The 20,861-nt window shown below is 45.8% G+C and overlaps 1 protein-coding gene across 3 annotated transcripts in view; it reads left to right on the top strand.

The window, feature by feature from the left end:
• The window catches only part of EXPH5 (exophilin 5), a 90,636-nt gene that overhangs the window by 44,524 nt on the left and 25,251 nt on the right, over positions 1 to 20,861 (top strand). Inside the window, exon 1 of one of the 3 annotated variants that reach the window (XM_025214098.1) lies at positions 7 to 100. The exons of the other annotated variants lie outside the window; for them this stretch is intronic. The gene's annotated coding sequence lies outside the window, so the exon portion shown is untranslated. Of the gene's footprint in view, positions 1 to 6; positions 101 to 20,861 lie in introns of those variants that run through there. 3 annotated transcript variants of the gene reach the window in all.

A 20,861-nucleotide genomic window follows, 5' to 3' on the forward strand; every position in this document is an offset into this window, starting at 1 on the left:
GGCTGGACCTCAGCTTCTTGAGCCGGGAGGAAGCCCGCGCCGTCCTGCACGTGCTGCGGCGGGACTCAGCGCTGCGCAGGGCCGAGAGGGACAGGATCAGGTAGGCGGCGGGGAGCTGCTCCGTGCCCCGCTCCCTGCCCTGGGGCCCCGCGCGGGAGGAGCCGGAGCCAGCCCTCGGGCTGCTTGCGGGGCGCTGAAACCAGAGCCGGGGGACGACACGGGGCCCGGGCACGCCATGGGACCTCCCATAGACCAGGAGCTGCCACGGACTTAGGGCCGCCGCTTCCCTGTGGTGTCCCGCCGGTCGTGTCTAGGCTATTTGCTTTGCAAGGATAAAATCAAAGACGGAAGGGCTTGAGGGTGAGGCGGGAACAGTTTAAAGGCGGAAAATTTGGGCCAGAATTACACAACTGGGCCTCTGCGTTTGAGAGTTTGGAGGGTTGTTACAGTGTGGTTTCTCAACCTGTGCTACGGGTACCCTTGGGGGGACGCGAGACACAGGCAGGGGGTACATGCTCTCTCTCATCCTCTTTTCCTCTGTCTCTCACCCCTTCCGCCTCTCAAAACTATGGAAAAAAATTTGGTGCACCACGCATTGCACAACACTTTAAATTCCTCAAAACTAGGGAAAAAATTCCCCAGTAATAATTTGGCATGCCGCGCTTTGAACAGCACTGGGTTCAGCCCTCCTAGCTTGGCCAGCATCACTTCTACCCCAGATACATACTTGAGTTGTGCACCCCTGGTGGAAAAGGTGGCAACCCTATCGACACCAGATCAGACATCTGTCATATCACGGCCTTATATACACAGCCCCTCTTCCAACATATGGCACACGTCTGTAAATATAAAATCCCCTGGAAAATTGAGTGTTGGGGTACTTATTACAATTTTCAGAAGTTAGGAGGTACTTGCTACTTAAAAGGTTGAGAAACTCTGGTTACAGCATCTTGGGTGGGTGCCCCAAGGGTGGCAGCGGTCTCGGGACTGACATGACTTGCAGCTCGGGGGCAGCTTTTCCAAGGGGCAGAGGCTCCTGCTGGACTCTCAAGCACATCTGAAGTTGGCCTGTAACTGCAGTAACTTAGTTATCTGCACCCCTTTGGACTGGAATAGCCGATTCAAAAGCTAAATTTATTACAAGTTACTATATAACCCTTAAGTTATATTAGAGGTATATGCTAACAAATGACTATGTATCGCTACTTTTAAGAGTTATAACCTTGTATTAAATAAAACTTAAAAAGAGAACTATATCCAATACCAGCAGTCTCAAGTTACAGCTCTGTAGCAAACTTAAGATAAAGCAGCAGTACTAAAGGCAACGGTTTGTTACACAAGATCAATAGCTGCAAGTTACTAAACCAAAGTCGTCATTCAGATAACCAAGGCTCAGATAGCTGTGTGTGTGCTCCAGTTATACGTATCTACATTTGTAGATATTTCCTTTTCTCCTATGCAAAGGCTAAAAATAAGCTTAATATATGACGAGAGGCATCTATACTGATAAATTATTGAGGAAGAGTTTTACTTCAAATTTCAACTGAATGACCGTTAGAGCAAACGGTATGCAGGAGAGAGGACATTTGTTGTGGTGAAGGCAGTGGGCTAGGATCTGGGTTAAATTCCTGGTTCAGCCACAGACTTCCTATGTGACCTTGGGCAAATTACTTAATGTCTCTCTGCCTCAGTTTCCTGCTTGTAGAAGAATACTTCCTTTCTCATGGCACTTGCCTTACCTATTTAGATTGTAAGGTATTCAGGCCAGGGGACTGTCTCATTTGGGGTGCGCAGTTGCTACTTTAATACAAACATGACTACTATTATTATTACTAATAATAATGACATGAACAATCAACCATCATTATTAATAACTATCATTAACAATAATAATTTATCATTAATCATTAACAATTACCTTTAGGGTCAAATCGTGCATGGCCACAGTGCTCCTCAGATGCCATTAGCTGAGTAGTTTCCTTTGTTGGGCTGGGGATGGTATGGGCTGGGCAGCTGGCGCAGGGACCCTGGCACCCACTTTGTTGGGTTCCTCTGTGTTGTGGGTTTGTGAGAGGGAGCAGTGCTGCACTTGAAGGCCCTACTGTGGAGATCACAGAGGCCTGGCATATGGTGGCTGAGGTATAGCCAAACTCTCTTTCTCATTTACACAAACTCTTCTTCTTTTCTCTATGACTCATAGTGGTTTCCATGAACAGTGCCTCTAAAATTTACAACACCATGTCCTTGCTAAAATGGAAAGGATTATGAGTCCCTTGCTGAAGCTAAGGAAAAATGCATAACGGGAATGAAATATGGACACAAAATCAAATAAATGACTCTGTGAAGAGTAGCATAGACTGCCTGAATCTTAAGGCTGATATCAGGGTGTAGTCCACCCTTCTAAAACATTTGTTTACTACTCTCTTGACTTTCTTAGATTCTCTTGACTTTCAGCACTATTTCAGGAATGCAGGAACTCAGCCTTCTCCAGATGCTGAGAGAGTGTGTGGAGGCTAAATTGATCATTTTTGCATGGACACACCAGATGTGCACTGGTAAAGTCTCAGGGTAGTGATGTGGTATTCTGATAACTAATTCTGGTCCCTCTGCCTGATTCCCACTGACACTAATAAAGCACAGCCAAGAGATTCTGGCATACACCTGCACTGTTCCTTTTTTTTGAGAATCTTTCACCTAGATGTGATCACCTGGATTCATAGCTCTCAAGAATTAGACTTTGGGTACCATAGTGTCTGTCTGGTGACTTTGTTTTTTGTAGTGATTGTCCTTCTTCTGCAGACCTGAACAGTCAGGCCAACAAGGATGAATTTGGGATAGAGAACTTCATCTTACATGAACATCAGCAGTCCCCCAGGGCTGAATCTATTTGCTAGAAGAGTTGACCAGGGTGCTGACAGGGAAAAATGAGGGTCTGAGGATTTAGGAATAAGTTATTTTATTGTTTTTTCTTCTGCTTTACCATTGTTCTGGAACAACATGAGGCTGTGTGTGATGTTAGTGAAATTGCTAATCTGAAAACTTCTTAAGGCCCCAGAGGAAAAAAATGAAGACTAATGTCAGAGATGCTCAGGAAAACTTAAAATAAGTGGAGGTGAGCTTCATCCCCTCAATCAGAGCACTTCATGCCATTTGAGGAAGCTGATAGTGTTGTAAATCTTGAGAAATAATCAAACATATGAAGATGTATTTTCCAGAGTTAAAAATAGCTGTTCTTCCTGTTATAACCTGTCTGAAAGAGCAAATGATTGTAATGGTTCTGGTGACGGGGTGGCTGTTATGTGAGCATATATATCATACTGCTATATAATATGAAATACTAGTAAGGTCTTCTTAAATTGTGCTGAACTGTTTCATTTGAGCAGCTGAGAGGCTGCTAGAAAGGATAAATGCTGCAGGTCCTGTTACATAGAGCAGGGTGTGTATTTGCTTCTTCTCTGGTTGCCTATGTACTCTTGAAGCCAGAAAGTTTCTTATCCAGGGTAGACATCCCTCAGAGTGTTGGGAATTGAATTTTGGAGGTTAGCAGAATTTTACCAAGCCCTTTGTAGAGCATATGATGTTGCAGCTGTGTAATGATGCAGACTGCTGTTGCTGTGCGTCTAGATTTGGCTCCATTATCACTTACTTGTCCATGCTCACTCCGTAGTGCCATCTGGATTCATTTTAGTGGTTTTGTCAGGGCCTTCTCTGTATTTTTGGCTACTAACTTTGTTCAGCCACAGAGGTGGTTATGGCTGGGTTGGAGAGCTTGCCTTTCTCTCTTCCTTTCTGTCATTGCCTTGTGTGCAAGAATGGGTCTTTGTGATCTTTTGGGTTTGTATGTAATCTGGTTTCTGACAGCAAGTAAAGATTACAGAGACCCAGGACACACTGTCAGTGACTGTCTTTGGTTCCTGTTTACAGAATCTTTCCTCCACATCTAGTGCAGGGGCAGGCAATTATTTTGGGGAGAGGGCCGCTTACTGAGTTTTAGCAATCCATTGAGGGCTGAATGACAGGCAGCACAGGGCAGATAAATATTAATTTTCTAAATTATTTAGGGGCCCCATGGGCCGGATAGAATGGCCTGGTGGGCCGCATCCGGCCCCCGGGGCCGCATTTTGCCCACCCCTGTCCTAGTGGCTCTAAAATTGACAGCAATCTACTGGCTCTGCCAAACCACTGCCTGTACCTCCTTGCAGAGCAGGGAGATAAGAGCTAGAGTCTGTAGAACAGACTCAACTAGGATGCTATGGCACCCTGGGGTGCCTTGAGAACTTCCAAGGGTGCTGCAGGGTTCAGCACAATGTTAGCACCGTTAAGATTAACCCAAAAATTTCAAATCAGGCTCTATAGTATCAAGAATATTCTGGCCTGTTGTAGGGGTGTACTTGGTAGCCATGTTGGTCTGAGACAAGAAGACATGCAAAAAACGAGAACTCTTGGTTCCAAAATGATACCTTTTATTAGACCAACTGGGAAATTGCAAGACCCCTGAAACATGGAAGATGCCAAATTTTAACCAATTTTGGATTTTAAACTTCACTGCAGAACAACAAGAAAGATTTCTTACCTCTCTGCCTGCCCTCTGACACTTCCAGGGACGGAATTCTACCTGATCTACACATCAAAGAGCTACTCAGCACAGTTCACAAAGACACTCTCATGGACCCAGAGGGACAGCCTTCCATCTTCAGCTCCCTCTGTGCAAAAATGAAGTGTATTTCCTACCTGTGGGGACTTTTTACCATCTTGTACCATCTATACTTTTCCCAGAGCCTGATGAAGGGACTTCGATCCTGAAAGCCTGCAGAAAAGGACAATTTTCTTGCAATTTCCCAGTTGGTCTTATAAAAAGTATCATTTTGGAACCAAGAGTTCTAGTTTTTTGTATGTCTGACCTGTTGTAGTCTTCCTGACCTTTTTTGTAACAGAAAAATTGCACTATTATTTTTCTGTAGTGAAAAAATGGGTGAAAAGTGAGACGTGGCATTTTCCAAGGAGTGCCTTGAATCTGATGAGAGACTGCCAGTCTAAAAAGGATGCTGTTGAGCAGAGGTGTCAAACTCGCCCTGGTCCCTGGACTGGATCTGGATTGCAGGGGCTCCTCCTGGGCCAGATCCATGGGGCCATGTTTGGGTGGCAGTGTGGGTCCAGGGGCACGTGGCTACACAGAGCCGCATTCAGGCAGCATAGAGCTGGGGGTATGCATTGGGACATGCAGGAGCCTGGCACCGAGGCAGGGGCATGTAGGTGCATGGAGCTGTGTTTGGGCAGTGTCATGGAGCTGGAACCAGGTGTGTGAGGTGGTACAGACATGAACTGACTATGAGCAGCAGCCCCCTGGCTCAAAACATAGCTCCATGCAGCTGCACGACCTCAGCTCCACGCTGCTGCCCACCCCTAGCACTGCTAACTGGCCGGAGCTCCATGCTGCTGCCCAAATGTGGCTCCACCCCCTGCCCCCCGGCTCTGTGCCTGGTGGTGTGAGCTCTGCCTGTGTTGCAGCGTGGAGCTGGGGGCACATGGCTGCATAGAGTTCTGTTCAGGCGGTGGCGTGGAGCTAGGCGGCTGCAGCTGATACCCATGTTCATTGGGGGCCTGGGACCCCAAATTCTGCTCCACTGTACTGCCGGTAGCCCACCAGACTCCACAGACTGGATCTAGCCCACAAGCAGTATGTTTGACACCCTTGCTGTAGAATGTCATCTTCATAGACAGAAGATGTTAAATTTTTGGTGCATCTCACATGTGTGCTCAGTGCCAAACAATTTAAAGGTGCTAAAATTATTAAATAAGCAAAAGCATATTTTAAAAACATGTATGTTGTTTCGTTCTTTTAAAAAAGATTGAGTTTTCTAGGATTAATATTCTGTATCATTCTCCAACTTCGGTCTTACTTATAAGGACAGATTTGAAGAGACATTCAGTTACCATATGAAGTGTGACAATAAAATGAGCAATACTGTGAACTACAATGATTCATAGTGTTAAGAACATTTATTGTCTCTCTCTGTTAACTACATCCATATAAACATGTGTGGTGAATGCTAAAATAGAAATAATATGAATAAAAATTCAAATTAACTTCCTAGCTTAATTAATAAACTCTTCTTCATTTAAAGGGCATATTAGACATGTGAAGAGGCCAGGGCCTTGCATCTAATTCTTGCAAAATAAGCTAGGCGGCTAGTCTGAGGAAGGAATGCTACTAACCTTGTTTTGAAACAATGGTTGTTAGTAATGAGATGCTATGGAGCTTACACTCCCACTGTCTTTTTCAATGTCTTCTCTTTTTCTTTCTTTAAACAACCAGTAAATATTTGTGGCAGGTAAAGTACTCCCAAGCCCAAGAGCTCCAAAATCATAAGTTAGGACCCCCCCACATATATACCCAATCATGAAATTGGTTTAAAATTTGTGAGATGAGAGCACTTGGGGTTCTTTTTTATATACCTTCTGGGTCCTAAGCACTGAGGGAGTCACTCCAGGCACATTTTAAAACTTCATCTACAACTGCAAAGACTAGAAATGTATCCTGTCCATCAAATGGAAGCTGACATTCCCATGGGACCCTTTGTATCTGGGAACTGGGGGCTTTGAGAAAAGCATCTGCAGGGCTGGTTCTCTTTCTTGCGTGCTCCCCAAGAGCATACAGAAGAGCATAGAGTGAGAAGTAGCTGGCAGCTGGTAGACTCTCCGGGCATCAGAGTAGAGTTCAGTAGGTGAGAGGGGTGGAGTAGTATGCTACTGGGCAGGCACCTTCTGGTACCAGCAAGGCCAAAGAGTGAAACTGTGAGAGGGAGAGGTGGAGCTGCTGCTTTCTTTCCCGGTGAGAGCTCCTCCCTCCACAGCATGATAGAGCAGAGCAGAGGCCAGGGCATTCCCATTTCAGCTTTGAGGCTAATAAAGATTTGACTCAAATTGTCTGAGCCTAGGCTTTGCCTCCATGCAGACATTACCTTCCACCACTGGAGCAGCACCAGCAGCCTAGAAAGGAGAATGCAGAGACAAGGAGATGGCTAGCCAGCTATTTAAGAGAGGCAGCAGGTAGGAAGCCTGTAAGAGAGATGGGAGTTGTCTGTTCATTTTCAGGTGCTTTGTGGGGAGGGGGAAGGAGATGGGGGGCATTTAACATTTATTTGATAGGAGGGAAGGACCCCCAAACTCTTTTTGGCCCCCCGTTTACAGAATCTTTCCTCCACATCTCCTAGTGCAGGGGCAGGCAATTATTGTGGGGAGAGGGCCGCTTACTGAGTTTTAGCAATCCATTGAGGGCTGAATGACAGGCAGCGCGTGGCAGATAAATATTAATTTTCTAAATTATTTAGGGGCCCAAACTGTTTACTTAATTGATTGTATTTAGGAGAGGATATCTATTTAGACGGCTCCTATTACCACAGTACCTGAGTAGCTCACAGTCCTTAATGTATTGATCCTCACCTGGAGGTTATTATACATGGGGGTATATATTATTATCCCCATGTTACAGATGGGAAACTTAGGCATGGAGTTATTAAAGGCCCACGATCACAGAATGTCTGTGGCAGAACAGGAAACTGAATGAGTCCCAGGTTAGGATCCTAACCACTAGCCCATCTTTCTTTATGGAAATAATGCTGTGAGTCTTCTGTAAGGAATAATTATTTTCTAAGGTGGGGGGATGTGGGTATAGACAGGATGTCATTATTTGTCCTGGTATTTAAATTGGGCACCAGTTCATGGCTGGGAGGGAGAAAATCTAGGGAGAAAGGAGGTGCAGACAGGATGTCATTTGTCCTGGTACCTTAAATGAGCACCAACCACCATTTGTGGGAGGATGTAAATGAAGCAAGAGAAAGGGAATGCAGCTTGTAGATGCGGGATCAGACACTCCCTTGCTCTCAGCTTGTTTTGCTTGTTTCCTCATTTATTTTCCCCTTTGTTTTTATCTTTTATTTATAAATTATATATGTTTGGGAAGGAGAATGAAAGCAGATGGCACCAGTACAGATTTTGATTAGATTAGAGATGAAAAGCTGAAGAAATCAATTCTGAGGAGTTCTCAGCACCATCATCTGCCCCCTTGCAGGCAATCATTCCTTGGGTTAAGACCAGAGAAAGCATGTGAAAAGCTGAATCCCCTTTGCACTGTTATATACAGCTACAGTAAACCACTGGAGAGCAATTAAAGGAATACAGCTGCACTTGTACCCTTGTAGTGTTCAGCAGTTTGCTCACCAAGTTTATTGTTTGGTTCACCTGGATCTTATTTCTGAGGTGTATTCCTTTAGCTGAGGTTTGATCCCAAAGGTTTTAGTGTTGGAGCCTGGTATAAAATAGTGTCTAGGGAATGCACTTTTAAAATATGCTTGTATGCTTATAACCTAAAGGAGCATTTGCTGCATGGGCAAATCTATACCATGTACTTTGGTGCAGTAATTTGTTCTTGCTCATCTGCATTTTTAAGATCTACATTTATCTTTCAGCCAATACTTGAAGAAGACATTCGTATTTTTTTTACACAACGTACGTAAGACCTCTGGCATTACTTAAGATGACCCAAAGGAGTGAAGTATATAGGATAGGGAGCTCATCCCTTATCATTAGAAAAGATTTCCAGCATCAACCCTAATGAGAATGAAATGCCAGAGTTACAGGAAGCTGTAGTGATTATCTTTGTTTTTTTGGCAATTCCTCCCTGCATGAAGCACTAATAAAAGAAGAAAAACTAATACTTTTATGTAAAGCACTTCTTCAGGATGCTTTAGGCCTTGGTAGTCCTATTGTATCTCATTTATCATGGACTTATTTACTATTAATATTGCACCATTGGTGAATTTGGTTCTTTGCAGACATATATGAACAAAAGTCATTTCCCTGAGGAGCTAATAGCTAAATTAACCAAAATATAGACAAGGGTGAGTAAAGAACTATAATTTAAAGGTAATGGAAAGGATTTTGAAACACTTACTAAATATGCTGAACACTTACTCTCATGAATAGTCATGGGACTCTACTCATTTGAGGAATAGCTAATTTTGAGGAATAGCTGGAAAACAGGGTGAGAAGTGAGGTGGCCAGATTTGCTGATGACACAAAATTATTTGAAGTGGTAAAGACCATGGCGGACTGTGAGGAACTATCGAAGGATCAGGCACGATTGAGTGAATGGGCAATTAAATGGCACATGCAATTCAATGTACAAAAGTGTAGAGTGATGCACCTGGGCAAAAATAACCCAAGCTATATCTACACTATGATGGGCTTTACACAGGAAAGAGAGTCACTATGGACAATCCACTGAATACATCAGCTCAGTTCTCAGCAGCCATCAAAAAAGGCAAAAAATGTTAGGGATTAAGTAGGAAATGGTAAATAAAATGGAAAATATCAACATCGGGGATCTTGGCTTGCTCTGTTTAAAAATCACAGATTCTCTGATTAAAAAACCCCAAATCTGCTATTAAAATTAAATGCCACTATATATCTATATCTCTATAGGTATCAGTTGAACACCATGTTTTATTGATATATTTATAGGTCAGGCCAAAACCCCATGTTTGAGGCTGCAGCCTAACAGGATATAACCTATGTATAGGACAAGAGAGGGTGGAACTTGGTGGCAGAAAGGGCTAGACTCTGTGTACACAAATTTGCAGAGAGACAAGAAGGCTGATGAGTAGGTAATCAGGTCTGTTATCTCTCATCTCCATATGCTGCTGTTAACAAGGATGTTATCTCTGGAGACACAAATCCAGTTTGAGAACTAAAACTAAACATCGCAGAGATATTTAATGGGATCTTCTAGATCAGTGGCCTTCAACTTTTTTAAGTATGAGATCACTTTTTTAATTAAAGTGCAACCCAGGATCTACAGCATGTCACCCCACTGCCCAGCAGGTTTGATGGGGAGAGATAGGGCCCAGGGAGGACAGATCGAAGCTCCTGCGGTGAAGGAGGGAGTGGGGCAGGGGTGAGTGGGGCCTCAGCCAGGACATGTGATGGGAGGATTGGAGCCTGGGCAGCTGGTCCAAGCATGTGGGGGAGGCTCCCGCTGCTGCATGCACCCTGGCGGATCTGTGTGCGGCACAGGTGGCTGCCGCTGCATGCTAGGATTTGCGCCCCAAGCCCTGCTGCAGCTGCTTTGGGAGCAATGCAATGCCATGTGCATCCTGCTGCCGGGCAGGAAGGGGGCATGGCTCAGCCCAGGGGCGGGCCACACCTCTTTGTTGTCAATCCTCAAGCTCACACATCTGGGGCCACTTTTTCCTTTAGGCTGCACTTCCCCCAGCTCCTCCTTTCCCCACTGTCTGCCCCAAGGCATGCATGGCAGCTACTACTGCTATAGAGTGAGACTGGGGCTCCAGAACCTGGTGCAACTGTTTGCAGTCTCCCAGCTGTCTGCCACATCTGGCCCAGGCTCTGGCAGCTCCTGCCTGCCACAGAACCTGGGCTGGTTGCAGCCTCCCGGCCGCCTGCTAGGAACAGCCCGGGCTCTGTGGCCAACAGCAGCTGCCCAGAGCCAGGCTGGCTGTAACATGCTGAGGAAAATGGCCTCGCATGCCATGTTCCAGCATGCGTGCTGGGGGTTATCAACCCCTGTCCTGGACCTTAAATCCCGGAGGTTATAAGTGACAGGGGAACAGTGTTAAAAAACTCTGGTTATACCAAGTTCACTCTCCCTTTCAGCTTTCTGTACCACAGGTGTGGCCAGGATAAAACTATGGTTTGAACCAGTACGTAGCTATTCTTATGTTCTCCAGCTAAGTAAGTCTGAATAGTCTGAGTGTGATTGCTCAAGATGAACATCATATTATTGCCACATTTATTCTTTACTATTTTAAATAGTAGCATATTCATATTGTAATGGGAACTAAATTAAAGGATTAGAGTTTGAAGTGTTGTAAGACATAAGTGGGTGCTTAGCAGTGGAAGCTTAATCGATAGGAGCTTGTAGGAGAGAAATTCAGGAGAGGTGCCAATTCCTGATTTTACTTGCTAATCAAGTGCAAATCTGGAATGGCTCCACTGAAGTCAATGGAGCCCATAAAGATTTACACCTCCAAGAACACGAGCAGAATCTGGAGCAGAGAGCAGCATACTGTAGCCCAGGGATGGGCAAAATATGGCCTCCGGACCGGATCCAGCCCATAGTGGGGCTTTGTTCAGGCTGTGGTGGGTCCCTCAGTCCTACCTGGACCAGGCACCATCCAGCCATGATGTGTCCTGCCACCCCCTGGGCATGCAGCAGGGCTGGGGCGGCTCCTTCTGGCTGCTGCTGCCCCTGCGCCCCAGCCACGCGGTACTGGTGGGGACCTGCGCGCAACCCCGCCACACTCCATGCCTGCTGTGGGCTCGCCTGCTGACGCTGAATAGCTGCAGCAACAGCAGGCTGGCAGGACAGAAGTGTGCTCAGTGCAGAGACAAAGTGGCCCCTCCCCCTCCCTGCGGCCTGGCACTTCCTGCAGCAGCCGTGCAGATCCCGCGCTGGGCTGCCCTGCGTCTCCTCTGTGCTGCCCCCACTGCTCCACTGGATAGCCCGGAGGTGATGGTGACAGTGGTGGAGCTGCAGGGCAGCCCAGCACAGGAAGCGCCGGGCACCAGTGAGGGGGAGGGATGCTTTCCCCCCACGCTAAGCACACTTCTGCCCTGCTGGTGCTGCTGTTGCTGTAGCTGTTCAGCATGAGCAGGGAAGTCCACAACAGGTGTGGGGTGGGGCAGGGTTGTGCACAGGTCCCCACCAGTACCATGGGGCTGGGGCCAGTGGCTGCCTGGAAAGGCAGTCCAGTACGGAGCAACCGCAGGATGTGCCACGGGCAGGCGGTCCAGAGCTGGAATAGGGGCCAGGCTGTGCATATAGTCTGCCTGATCCACTCCAGTGGGGGTGAGTCTGGAGCTTCGGGCTGTTGCAGGGTGGGGGCAGGTGCTGTCTAGCTCATGGGGGCTCCTATGCACCACCATAACCACACCCTCTTCCACACACAATCACACATTACACAAATATTGCACCCACCCACACCTCCCCAGACAGCTCCCCACACACACCCCCACACACACACACACCTGCGGGCCTCTGGGGGGAGCCTCACGCACTGCTACCTGCATGCACCCACACCCCCCACACATACCCCCAGCCACCCTCCCCCTCCACACACCGTAGAAACCCCATACCCACCCACCTATATCCATCCCACCCCTCCATACCCCTGCAATATACAAGAGTAAGACTTCATTTTGAGCTATCGGCCACAAGCTAGCAGAGAGCAGATTTAGATTGGACATTAGGATTTCCTGCCTATGCAGGGGGTCGGACTCGATGATCTATTGAGGTCCCTTCCGACCCTAACATCTATGAATCTATTATGCAATCACCTTTATACACATGATGCAAACACACCCAAATCAGGACAAAAATATCTTTTACAAATAAAATTAAAATACGTTATTGTGGGTTTTTAATTTTCAGTATATAATTTGGAGGTTTTTCCAGTTCCAAGATGGCAAACCCCCTTCCCAGAAGGCAAGGGTGGGGACTTGTGGTGGCAAAGGTCAGGGGTTAGGAGGCAGAACTTCTAGCCCCAACATGGTAACGAGGGGGCACAGCTACCCTTGCAGCCCTCCACAGCTCACCAAAACTCTTTAAGCAGCCCTCCAACTAAAATAATTGCCCAGGTAGCCCATCTATCTGGCTTCTTTGTAACATTATTGCAAACTTTTATTCAATTAACCTTCTTTTCCTCAACTAATTTATTAATCTATTATGAATATTTTATGTCATTGGACTTACTGCAGGGATAGATCTGAATACCTGAAGGGAGCATTTGGCCCATATGACCTTTTCTGGAGGAGTTTCTACTGTCTGGATTCTGGCTCATGCCACTTGCATCTATCCCTGTGCCACCCAGATCTGGCCTTGCTGCCTAGATCCAACTTGTGCTGCCTGAATCTCGCCTCACCCCACATGCCAAATCTAGCATGCCAGGCCATGCTGTGCTGCTTGCAGGGCTCTCCATGGGTCCAGAAATTAGGCAGCCAGGGAACAGCAATTAGTAATGCCACTATGTGCCCTTTGCTAATTTTTCAAACTCGTGATGTGTCCAGCAGGCCACATGATATGGCTGTACAACCTGGATCTGGCCTGTGAGCTGGGGGGTTAAGCACTGCCAATTTAACCTAGTAAAACCATACAGTCAACCTCAATGTGACCATGAGACATTAAACCCTAACTTGCCACAAATTAAGTAGGAGGACAATGGTGGCTTCTGTGTGGGTTGCTAAAGCATGCGTGAGAGATCCAAGGATGAGAGCCATGCCCCCCACTACCGAGAAAGACTATGAAGTTTTTTTGCCTATACCAGTCTGACCATGGGGTAACTAGATGGGACAGGAAGAAAAAAATAATTTAAAAATATAATTAAAAGTTCATTTGTGATGCATCGAGTTGTGATGCATCATAAAAACATTGGTTCCTGCTGCTGAGATTATTACCAGTAGGGGTTTGTTACAACAGAGTTTATTATAATGCGGTTGCACTGTATATAAGCAGTTTTTTGCATTAAGAAAACCTCAGATGGAAGGTGTTAGAGAATGCAAAGGCTCTGATCCTCCTGCTGATGTCACTAACACCTGAGTCAAGAAAGCATCCCTGTTCATTGAAATGCATATTTGTCATCAAGCCTGTGAATAAGTATTCTGAGACAATGCCTATAGGAGAAAAAATATTGGAAAGAGCTTCATCTACATGGATAAATTGAGCATTATATTCTAAAGCAGAGTAAGATGTTTTACAACGGCAATCGCAAGGTAATTTGCTGTGGGGACATTATTTTTTGAATAAAAGTGACTTTATTCTGCAGTTATTTTGTAATAATTAGTGTAGAATAGGTTTTTCTGGTCAATTTCCTCATGTAGACAAAGCCTCATAGGAGATTAGGGTATTCAGTATCTTGCAAAATTGAATTAATAATAATAATATGTTGCAACAACAACACCTATTTTCTAGCATGTACAATTGAATAAAAAAGGACAACAGTGGGAGTTAGGAATAGTCAGCCTGTTGTGGGGTGGCAGCTGCCTCCTTTAATATTGAGAACTATAAGAAAAAGCAAGGGAAGAATCAGAGGTTTGAATAAATAATAAATGAACAATAAATAAATGATGGATAAATCGAGTGTCTTACGGAAGTGCAACCCTATGTACAGTACACTTACTCTTGTGTTAGCTCAGTAGTGTAGCTTTCTTCTGAGTCAATTCAAATGCGTATGTTAATAATATTATTTTATTGTATACAGTTACTCGTAGTTCAATGCATTTTTATCATCTGACCGCTATGGATTGGATTATATTCTACCTCTTCGGTGCATAAATGGGTTTAGGGATTTATTCTACCCAGTTTAAGTCACCTAAAAATAGTTAATCTAAAAGGTGGGTGTGTTCTCCTTTTTGCTGCTTTTTGTGACCATCTTGCAGGTAAGGTGATGATGTCTTACAAAAGTTGATGCATTAATGGATTTTCTGGGACTTGAATAGGGTGGAATGCAATCTCACTTAGACACCTATGTCTACTTAGATGCCCAGTAAGTGGAACGGGCTCTGGTCCTATGTATTTGCAGCTACTTGGATGCAATTCACACTGCCCATCACTATTACAGACTGTTGCATCAGCCTGCCATTAACAGCCTTGCAAATATTCTAAAGATATGTTAAAGCTCAAAGATGTCATCATAGAATAGGGATTATAACTTCTAATTATATACTATTTGAGACAATATTCATGTAACCTTTTAAAAACTTTTATAAAAGGGTCACAACAGGCCATGGACCCAGGCCAAGGGCCCAATCTTATGGGGTTTCCAGAGGTTCCTCTATAGATTAGTAAAGATTGGAGAAAACCAGTCTACCCAGTGGGACTCAGTGCTCAGTCTAGAAGATCCCATTAAGCATCTCTCTGACACTTAGTTTCAGTTCTCAAACTTGCTTTCTGTCTCCAGAGATCATAGGCAGACAAGGTTCTTTGGACAAATGTGATACCTTTTATTAGACCAACTAAATAGTTGAAAAATTGTTTTTTGCAAGCTTTTGAGCACAAACACCCTTCTTCAGGCACAGAAAGAGTTTGTTGTCTCCAGAGATAACATTCTTGTTAAAAAATGGGGACTGTTATGTTAAGTTACCTGCATGGAAGAGTAGAAACATGGCATGCCTTTCCTAAGCATGATATCATTAGTTACCAGTAGGGAACGCTGTTTACAAAAGTTTTTTTTCCTCATGGCCCACTAACAATTTATTAGACTGGATAAGGAGCTATATCTCGTGTTAGATACAAATTGGAATACAATCAAAAAGAGTACCTCAGCAGTCATTTCCTGTTAATCTGGTCATGTTGGCAGGTATATTAATTATCTACCATTCAGAAGCTATAAGCACACTTTAAAAGATCATAAATACCCTTACCTCAATTGCATCATGAAATTGTTTCTGTTATTACTAGACACCTTATGAACATCTCATCATAGGTAGAATAATGAAGTGCTGTACTTTAGTCACACTACATCAGGAGCCTGATATTTTTTCTCCTATGCTTCACCTTCACCTTTCATAGCCATTTGCAGCTGTGCACATGAAGTGCAAATTGTTTATGAAACACTGGTGAATCAGAACAGTAGCATTCTTCCATCCACTTTGCATTTTGTAGACAAGGAAATGGTGGAGAATCAGGCCCACTGTTTAGAAGGTCTATGGTACTGCAGGTGGAATTTTTACTCTATTAGCCATCAGTGATCATCAGCCTCTCCCAGGACCAAAAGCTTGTGTATTCTAAGTCATTTTTGTTCTCTGACAAAAATGCAGCTTTAAAGAACATCAACAGTATGAACACTGACTGCAGGAGGAAGTAGGACGTTTCAAGATTCAGTGACACCAAGTTTGTCATGTACTGTTCATCTGCCCCTCATTGGCAGGGATCCTGGTTTTCTGTTTTAAAATTGCAAATTCTCTGATAAAAATTATGATTTCTTTTGATTAAAAAACTTCTGGGTTTGCTGCCAGCACTTGCACTGGCAGCAGCAATCAGCCCCTGGGCCCCCGTCCCCCCTCCCCAGTCAGCAGTTAGCTGCTGGTGCCCCGCCAGTATCAGGAGGCACCAGTCGCCCATGTCTGTGTCTTTCCGTAATTAAAATGAAACACCACTATATATATATAGGTACTAATTGAACACAATGTTTTATTGATATATTTACAATTTTAAAGCAATTTGGAAGCCTACCAGAGCCTCAATCCTTTAATAAAATCAATTTTAAATACCTATATGTTTTGATATTTGATTTTGGGGGTTTTTTTATCATTGAAAATCAGAGGTCCCTCTGCCCCCTTCACTCACCAGGATGCGGGTCCAGCTGCAGCTTTTCCCCCCATTGCTTTGTGACGCTGAGCAGCCCTCATACGCAGGTGCCCTGCCATGCCATTTGCCCCTCTCTCCCAAGCCACAGCATTCCCCTTCCCCAGCCCTCCCAGTTCCCCTCACTACCGACCCAAAGCCCCCTGGTACTGCCAGTGCCCCACACTCTCGACCTCCCCTGTGCCCCCCACCCCCTGCCAGTGTCACTCACTCCTGACCCACAGCCCCCGCCCCACTCCAGTGCTGTCGGAGAGGGCCTCCAGCTGCCCTTGTCCTGCCCACGCTGCAGTGCGGTGGCTGTAGCTGCAAAGCAAATCTGGCCCCAGTGCAGGCTGGAGCGAGGAAGAGGGGGGTGCCTGTGGCACGCCCTGCCCTGAACCCCTCCAGCAGCATCTCCTAGTTGCTTTGCCCCAGTGCCAGTGGCCCAGCCTTGCAGCTCCCCGCTGCCCCCAAAGGCCCCCCTACTCCCTTCTTCCACTGGAGGGGAGGTTCCTCCTCCCCACCCCCCTGCTCTGTCACAGTCCCAGTGCCCAGACACCTTCCCCCAGTGCTGGCAGGCACCCCTCCCTACACACGCCCCCACACAGTCCCCAAGCCCTGGCCCTCCAACCCCTGCACCCCATAGACTTACCTGCATCCTGCTGCCAGAGCTGCTTCCACAACCCTGCCTGGTTGTATGCTGGCCACGTGCGTGTGCACATGCACGCACATGCATGTGGTACCCCCTGCCTCCAGTTGCCCTCCCCCTGTTCCTCCCAGCCCCAAGCAGCTCTTGTAGGCTGGAAGACTGCCAGCCTGCAAGAGGAAACCCACAGTTTCCTGCAGTTTTCTCCTTTAAAGAGTAAAATCCGTGTTTTTCTCCTTCAAAGGAGAAAATCCACATTTTTCTGCAACAAACAGAAGAACCAAATCCCTGCTCATTAGGAAATAGTTTAGTGCAGTGCTTTTCCTTATCATGACCCCGTTTCCTCAGTACAGCCCCTCACTCCCAACTCACAGGTCCCTACCTCCCCCAGGTGCTCCTCATTCCTGATCCACAGCCCCCTGGCCCTGCCGGTGCTCTTCACTCCCAATTTGCAGCCCCTCACTCTCCCCAGGTGTCCCATGGCCTTCAGCCCTCTGCCTCCCCACCCCAGCAATGCCTGAGCCCTGGCTGCCCCCTGCAGGAAGCAGCAGCTGCTGAGGCCAGAGCAAGGAGCCCGGCTTCCTGCCCCGCCACCCATCTCCTCCTCTGTGGGCAGCATATCTAGAGTGGAGCCCGTGGGGCGGGGGATACAGGCTACCCGCTGCAGGCTTGGAGTATTGGGTAGCCCTATCCCTTGACAGTTGCCCCAGCCCCAGTTGCCATCTTAGGACCGGAAGTCCTACCCCTTAACCTCTGACCTTTGCCACTGGAAATCCCCCTCTTTCCCCACCCCCCAGAAATCCTCCTTTTGGGTGGGGGGGTTGCCATCTGAGAACTCGAAAAAAATCAAATCATACACTAAAAGTCAAGCACCTACTATAACATATTTTAATTTTATTACAAACAATATATTTGTCATGATTTGTGTTTGCATACTGTATATAGAGGTGATAACTCAAAAATAAATTCTTAGTCTTGTATATTGTGTGGGGGAGTGTACATGTTGGGGTGTGTGGATGTGTGTGTGGGGGGATGTGTGAGGGGGTGGCTGTGTGTGCAGGGGCATAGGGTATGTTGGGAGTTGTGTATATGTGGGGGTTGTGGGGCAGGGTGTGTGTGTGTGTGGCATTTGTAGGGTGTAAGGGAGAGTGGGGGAGGTGTGGGGACCCCCCTGACACTCCCTCGCATCGCACAGCAGCAGGTGGGGGTGCTCGGGGCACTTGTGCCTGGTAGAGGTGCTGGTGCCGGGCAGAACATGGCTCTGGCCAGCACTGCATATTGCTTGATGGGGACAGCTCCCACTGGGCCGTCTCTATCACTGGTGCTTCCGCCGGCTCCCTTCCCTGCCCTCCAGTCCGTGTTAATTATGTTAGCAGAGTAAAAGGCTAAATTTTTATGGCTAAATCTGTTTCTTACAGATTTGCACTGTGGAGGTTTGGTATCTGAGCACAGCTTTGTATGCAACCACTTCAGCTCGGACTTCTCAGCTACTGATTGTCTTGCTCTGATGTGCTTTCTGGTCTGCATATCCTCTTCCCTGTGGAGTCTGCTGCTTGCTTTGGTCATTGCAGATATCTGGTCTCTTATTTTGTATGTATAAAGAGGATCGTTTTCTGTTCCTACAGAAATTAGTGGACCAGTTTTGACTTTGGTAAAGTAGAATTGGGTCCTCAGTTTCAAGTAAATAGTTTGTTGCAGAGAACTTCCCAGAGACCCTTGCTCAGCATTCCAGACTCTTCTCCCTCATCTGTATAATGAAGCTGATAGGGAAGATACCTCTCGTGTCATACCAGGTAGCGCCACACCAAAATCACTCAGGTAACATCTTCCTTATGCGACTCACTTATTACAGATCTCCCAACCTGTGTAAACAGCATCAGCACATGCTAATGCAAGTAAGGTAGAGATGTGTTTGAAAGAATGGTGAGGGATTTGTTCATGGAGGACTCAATAGCTGAGATGCTTGGGATAACAAATGGGGGAAAAATCAGGAGGAAAATGCATTATTTGAAGTTAATTCAACATAGTTATTGCTATATTTTGTTGAGTACTCTGTAGGACTTCTGATGGCAGTCTTTGGAAATAAGCTCTCTTTAATCCTGCAAGATTTTAGAGGAAGTTTCTTGTCAATCACACTTAGGTAGTCTCCTCCCAAAAGGGTGTTGTTGAAACTATTGCCTGGAAAGAAATGAGGCTGAGGAGATAGAAAAGCAATACTCATTGGGGTAGAAGGCATCCAGGGGCTTTGATATTGGTCCAGAGCTGTGTCCCAACGTTTAATTTAGTTCCTGCTTTTCCACCAGTGTTGCAATTCAAGTATTAACAGCAGTGTCTCAAAGACAAGTTAATTGTCATTCTGACTCCAGATACCATCTTGTCTTGTAAGTGCTTTATCTCTGGTGTGGGCAATTATTTGGGCTGGAGGGACACTGAATGAGTTTTGTTGAGCTGCTGAGGGCCACATATGCACACACATACACACGCGCACACACAAGCTTCCTGCAGCTCTTCCAGTCCTCCCCCTCCCCACCAGTCCCCAGCACATGGCTGAGATGGGTAAGTAGCTGCACCAGCTGCACCCACGTGGCTTGAAGCAGCACGTGGGAACACAGTGTGGCACCGGTGCAGCCATGTACTGGGGACTTGGGGCAGGGGAGGGTGTGCAGGGAGAAAGGCGCGGATGCTGCACTATGTTTCTCTCTTCTCCATGCATCCCCTCCTCTGCCCTGTGTCCCTAGCACACAGCAAGGCCAGGCCAGTGTCACTTTGTGTTCACCTGAGTGAGCAAATAACCTTTCACAGCCTAGAAGTTAACAGAGGCCTTGGAAAACCGTTCCTGGGGCAAATAAAATAAAAACCGTAATAAAAAATGATGGAAGTTTACTCATGGTGAGGAATTCAGATGTCCCATATTTGCTTCAGGCTCTCCAAACACTACTGTTTTTTTACCACTAGATGGCCATACTTTAGGTATGTTTTTTACTTGCCTTCCTTGAAAAAGAGTCAAAATTTGTACCGACATATAAATTGTAACTTTTTATTGAAATCATATGTTTACATCTTACACAAATCAGACTAACATTATATATGGATTATTTTAAGAGACTTGTAGGGGTTCATTATAAGAAATTTTTCAGTGTTCAGTACTCCAGGAAAATTGTTGCGTGTTCATTTTCCAGATGTTTCTTGTAACTGCAGTTTCTCAGATATTGTATCCCGTTCCTCCTCATCTGTTGTGCTAAGGCTGCATCAGAGAGGTAGTGGAGGTGGTTCTCAAGTACCTGGTTAAAATACCTTCCCAGTTTGCCACAAAAACTAGGGTGATTTTCTTGTTTGTGATGGGATTTACCTGGTCTTTGGATACTTCTCAACCATCTCCCAGGATTCTGGAAATACTTGTGATGAGCAGTTATTTTTGCCTTTTCAATACATCAGTTTGTTCCAATTATTGAGTACTTAAAAAAAATTGCTAATGAGAAATGTTCACAAATTTACCTACAGTGCCTCCAACCCAATCATACCTTCCATCAAAGGACACAAGAATGTTCTGTGCTAGACATAAAAGTATTCAATATAATTTTCAGAAATAAATGTAAATGTTCTTGGCAGATGCACTTCATTTAATCTCATGTACCAACTGGTGTTGTCTCCAGCAGAGAGCATGGCAAAAGGATTTTCATTTAAAAGATGAACGAGTAGATTTCTCAGTCTAACCCTCTGTGTAAGACACGAGCAGGTGATTATTTTGGGCAGAGGGCGGCTTACTGAGTTTTGGCAAGCCATCAAGGGCCGCATGACAGGCAGCCCGGGGCAGATAAATATTAATTTTCTAAATTTTTTAGGGGCCCCAAGGGCTGG

The sequence above is a fragment of the Alligator sinensis genome, unplaced genomic scaffold (genome assembly GCF_000455745.1).
Source record: "Alligator sinensis unplaced genomic scaffold, ASM45574v1 scaffold702_1, whole genome shotgun sequence".
NCBI classification, from domain to species: Eukaryota; Metazoa; Chordata; order Crocodylia; family Alligatoridae; genus Alligator; species Alligator sinensis.